Below are 6197 nucleotides of genomic sequence, written 5' to 3' on the forward strand. Positions count from 1 at the left end.
AAGTTTCAGAGTCTCCAGGTGAACTTCAAAGTCGAAGACTTTATAATCAGTAGCTCTCTTTCAACCCCTGCCAGCCTCCAAACAATTCCATCCTCTAAGACCCTATCACTCTCTTCAACTATATGGCTCAGGCTTTCACAGAACATAAGGAAGTAGTATGATTTCCGACATCTACTGCTTTCTGCCCTGAAATATTCCTGAGAATATTTATTTTGTTTATTCCAGAAAATAAAAACCAGAGGATGGAGAAAGAAACTAGAGACAATAGGACAAATACAAACGAATAATGTTATGTAATATCCTACCACACAAGCAAAGAGAGGACAATGAAATCAATCACCAATTATACTTTTTTATTTTGATCACCTCCTCTTTACCCCATTAGTGAGGGAAGGGTTCCTGCCCTAGGGTTCTGAAAGGACTAAACACACAACACCTGACATGAGACTGATGGGACAGATAGCAGTTCATATACTTAAAGCACAAGAGAAGACACAATGTTCCAAGCAGGAGGACATGGAGGGTTGCACTCAGGAAGTGAGCGAACAAGCAAGATCTGTGGGAGGCAAACTTTGTAGTAACAAAAGAATGGAGTACATTCTGCTCATCATGGAAAGATGTGATTGGCTTGTTTGAATAATTTGACACCCTGGCAGGGAGAGGCTTAATGCAATAGAAGTGGTGTCTTACAAGAAGAGGAACAGAAAATGGAGCACTCTCTCTCCCTCACCATCTCTTTTCCTTTCCCCTAGGTTTCCCCCCAAACATTTGCACAAAGGAAAGGCCATTGCGAGGATACAGTAGGAAGCTACCTAGCTGCAAACCAAGAAGAGAGGTAACTTATTTACAAAACAGAAACAGATTCATAGACTTAGAGAACATGAACTATGGTTACCAGGGCGGAAAGCGGGGGTTGTTGATTGGGAATTTGGGATTGACATGTACACATTGCTATATTTAAAATAGATAACCAGCAAGGTCCAACAAGGGGATGCTACTCATATTCCTAAATAACCTAAATGGGAAAAGAATTTGTAAAAGAACTGATATATGTATATGTATAACTGAGTCACTTTGCTGTACACATAAGACTAATGCAACATTGTTAATCAACTATACTCAAGATAAAATAATTAAAAAAAAAAACTTTCCATTAGGTTTAGAAGAAGAATCTGTTTATAAGGAGATATGACCATTGGAGACAAAGCTTTTATCTCTTTCAGATATAGTGCAACGTAGGAGAGACAACAAATCTATTTGCTTTAATAAGAAGCCTCTTGGCTAAGCCATCACTTTGCCTAATCTGCCCAGGAGGTACAATTTTTAAAGTATTACTCAGTCAACAAACAAACAAACAGTGGCTCCTCTTCCTGCTTCTGTGTTATGTGAAGAAACAAGACTATGTCAGCAAGTTCAAACACTACATAGAAAAGGGTCAAAACCATAGGCTTTTGTTATAGCTAAGGACATGATCCACTAAAGCTTATCTAAGTGTGGTAACCATTTGGATTCAAAGTAGGGAGTCAGAAAGATTTCTCAATTTTGCCTAGTGGTAAGTCTGAAGCCCATCAGTTCTATGAAGACTTAGAAGACCTCCTAGAAATAACACCAAAAAAGATGTTCTATTCATCATTGGGGATTGGAAAGTGAAAGTAGGAAGACAAGAGATACCTGGAGTAACAGGCAAGTTTGGCCTTGGAGAACAAAATGAAGCAGGGCAAAGGCGAACTGAATTCTGCCAAGAGAACACATTGGTTGTAGAAAATAGCCTTTTTCAATAACACAAGAGACAACTTTACACATGAACATCACCAGATGGACAATACTGAAATCAAAAGGATTATAGTCTTTGCAGCCAAAAATGGAGAGGCTGTATACTGTCAGCACAAACAAGACCTGGAGCTGACTGTGGCTCAGATCATCAGCTTCTCATAGCAAAATTCAGGCTTAAACTAAGAAAGCAGAGAGAACCACTAGATCAGCCAGGTATGACTTACATCAAATCCCCTATGAATATGCAGTGGAAGTAACAAATAGATTCAAGAGATTAGATCTAGTAAACAGTTCACCTGAGGAACTATGGATGGGGGTTCATAATATTGTACAGGAAGCATAAAACAAAACCATCCCAAAGAAAAATGAAAGCAAGAAGGCAAAGTGGTTATCTGAGGAGGCTTTACAAGTAACTAAAGAAAGAAGAGAAATGAAAAGCAAGGGAGAAAGGAAAAGGTACATCCAACTAAACACAGATTTCCAAAAAACAGCACAGAGAGACAAAAAGGACTTCTTCAATGAACAGTGCATAAAACTAGAAGAAAACAACAGAAGGGGAAAGACTAGAGATCTCTTCATGAAAATTGGAAATATCAAGGGAATATTTTGCCTGAAGATAGGCACAATTAAAGACAGGAACAGTTGAGACCTAGTAGACACTAAAGAGATCAAGGAGAGATGGAAAGAATACATGGAAGAATCATATAAAAAAGATCATAATGAACCAGATTTCTATCTTGGTGCGGTCAGTCACCCAGAGCCAGACATTCTGGAGTGTGAAGTCAAGTGGTCCTTAGGAAGCACTGTTGTTAATAAAGCTAGTGGATGTGATGGAATTCCAGTAGAGCTATTCAAAACCCTAAAGAATGATGCCGTCAAGGTGTTTCAGTCAATATGTCAGCAAATCTGAAAGACCCGGCGGCCGCAGGACTGGGAAGTCAATCCTCATCCTAATTCCCAAGAAGGATAGAACTAAAGAATGTTCTAACTATCCAACAATTGCATTAATCTCCCAAGCTAGTAAGGTCATGCTTAAAATCTTGCATGCCAAGCTTCAGCATTATGCAATCCAAGAACTTCCAGATGTCCAAGCCGGGCTTAGAAAAGACAGAGGAACCAGAGATGAAATTGCCAACATTTTCTGGATCATAGAGAAAGCAAGGGAATTCCAGAAAGTCATCGAACTGTGTTTCATCAACTACGCTAAAGCCTTTGACTGTGTGGCACATAAAAAACTGTAGAAAGCTCTGAAAGAGATGGGAATACCAGAACATTTTACCTGTCTCCTGATAAACCTGTATGCAGGTCAAGAAGCAACAGTTAGAACCTGTATAGAACGAATGATGGTTCAAGGTTGAAAAAGGAGTATGACAAGGCTGTCTGCTGTCACTCTTTGTTTAACCTGTATGCTGAGCACATCATGAGAAATGCAGGGCTGGAATCAAGATAGGTGGGAGAAACACCAACAACCTCAGATATGCCGATGAAACCACTCTAATGGCAGAAAGTAAAGAGGAACTAAAGAGCCTTTTGATGAGAGTGAAGGAGGAGAGTGAAAGTGTCAGCTTAAAACTAAATATTAAAAAAAACTAAGATCATGGCATCCGGCCCCATTGCTTCATGGCAAATAGAGGGGGGAAAGGTGGAAGTAGTGACAGATTTCCTCTTCTTGAGCTCTAAAATCACTGAGGATGGTGACTGCAGCCATGAAATTAGAATATGATTGTTTCTTGGCAGGGAAGCTATGACAAACCTAGATAGTGTGTTGAAAAGCAGAGACATTACTGTGCCAACAAAGGTCCATATAGTCAAAGAAGGCTATGGTCTTCCCAGTGGTCACATAAGATTGTGAGAGCTAGACTCTAATGAAGGCAGAGTGCCAAAGAATTGATGCCTCCAAACTGTGGTGCTTGAGAAGACTCTTGAAAGTCTCTTGGACAGCAAGGAGATCAAACCAATCAATCTTAAGGGAAATCAAACCAATCAATCTTAAGGGAAATCAACTCTGAATACTCATTGAAAAGACTGATGCTGAAGCTGAAACTCCAGTATTTTGGTCATCTGATGTGAACAGCTGAGTCATTGGAGAAGTCCCTGTTGATGGCAAAGGTTGAGGGCAGAAGAAGAAGAGTGTGTCAGAGGACAAAATGGCTGGATGGCATCACCGATGCAATGGACATGAACTTGGGAAAACTTTGGGAGATGGTGAGGAACAGGGAGGCCTGGCATGCTGCGGTCCATGGGGTCGCAAGGAGTCGGATATGACTGGGCACCTGAGCTACAACAACAATGAATCCCTGGAGAAGGAATGACTGCCCACTCCAACATTCTTTTCTGGAGAATTCCAGGGACAGAGGAGCCTGGCGGGCTACAGTCCATGAGGTCCCAAAGAGCTGGACAGGACTGCGCAATGAACACACATGAATTACAGGAATGTTAGCCTTCATTGAAGAATAGAAATTCACTGCTACATCTTGACTGGAGAAGAGGTAGATATAAGGCATATCCCAGGCAGGATTTAGAATCAGGCAGACAACATATATTTATTAAGTGCTTATTAGATTGTTGGTGACCCATGGGCAGTATTTATCCTTGGCATCCTTCCTTTTTTAAAAAATGTTCTCATTTTTTCTAATGTAACTTGAAATGCCCAGGGCTCCCTTGCTGACCCAAGGATCCCCTGAGGCTCCTATTATTTCACTTCTTTGATGATTATTTTAATTGTAACAAAGAATTCCATAAAATCAGCATATTGAAACATGACCTTCTTAAACAACAAACTTGGGGAAATGGATTTGCAAAAATATTAATAAAGTAAAAGTAGAAAGAATTGATACATGTAAAACACAATTTAAAAAATACTGAGTCTTAGTAGTCAAAATAAATAAAGTTTGTACACAAACCCATGTGTGCACACAAACAGATATACACATACACACCATGTTAAAAGACTAGACTATTTGAATAGATACTATAAAAAGTGAAAAAAAAAAAACAAAAAACAAGGCAACAATGTGATGCTGGTATTTCATTTTTCACCCTATTAGCAAAGTTTTATTTTTTTGCTTTTGTCTGTTTTTATAGAGTATTCAATATAGAAGTTATGATAAACATGAATTTTGACACATTGCTTGAGAATGTACATATGACATAATTCTTCTGAGAAATAGAAGCCACATGACAGATGGCATAAGACAAACATAATCGTTGCAATAATAACATTTTTGAGACAGTATTTTAGGTAATAATCAGATTTTTAAAGTTTATATACAAAAATATTTCAGATTACACTGATTAAAAAAAAAAATAGCAAATTGAAATGAATGACATCATCCAAAAGTGAGGAAATGGCATGTGTAAGTAAGACTATTCTGCACATATTTTAATAACTATTAATTTAAAAGTTTATTAACAGTTTAAAAACTGTACTTAAAATACTATCTCAAATCTGAAAATAATATCTCAAGATCTTGAGTGGTCTAAAAATGTAAACTTTAAAATCTTGGTATCAGTTGCCCTCTAGGGTTATGGGAATTTTTTCTGCTTCTTAATACTTTTTAAATCTCCCACGTCGACAATTCCCTCCAAAACAACTGTTCTTTGTACCAACTCCCATTTTTCTACTTGGCAGTACCTTTCTCCAAGGCAATAGACAATAATTTATAGTCAGCATTGCCAGCACCACCTCTTATGGGCAATAAATTAACTACCCAACTTAAATTTTTGGAAAACACTCATTTGAAGCTTCTAGTGTCTCCTCTTTGCTCTTTTACATTTCACAACCTTTTCTTACAGACTAATGCAAAAACTTACTAAATTATCTCAACACGCAGTTTTACTTTTTCTTTTAACTGACTTCAAAATGACTTTCTTATTAGTACTCTTCAATTATAGATACTGTCATTGTGGTTATTATAAAATTAAGAAATATACATACACATACATACACTTTATATATATATACATACACACATATACATAAAGAACTCTTAAAATATAAAAATATAAGCAGAGATATAAGGAGAGAGGAAAATAATTTTATAGGAAATGTATAATTAAACAATTGCACATATACACAGATCTATCCATACATCCATACAGAGGTCCATGAACATTCATAAAGTAAAATGTTTTTCCTTATAAGTTCTACAAGAAATCCAGGTTAAAGGAATATGGTATTTTTCCTACCCACTGACAAAACTGGAAGAAAAAAAACTAATAGTAAAATAGGTTGTGATCATGAAATCAGTGTTTCCCCATCAGACTTGAGTAAATTCCTTTATTTAGATTGGTTCATCCGTGGCCTCACCTGGACTCAGGAAAGAGATCAGATGATCTTGGTAAAAAGGACACTATAGAAAAAATCCATTTTTCTGAAATAAGCGAGTTGTTTTTCATGGAAAAATTATGGTTGAAAAGTTTGT

The sequence above is a fragment of the Oryx dammah genome, unplaced genomic scaffold, assembly GCF_014754425.2.
Source record: "Oryx dammah isolate SB20612 unplaced genomic scaffold, SCBI_Odam_1.1 HiC_scaffold_20, whole genome shotgun sequence".
Classification (NCBI taxonomy): domain Eukaryota; kingdom Metazoa; phylum Chordata; class Mammalia; order Artiodactyla; family Bovidae; genus Oryx; species Oryx dammah.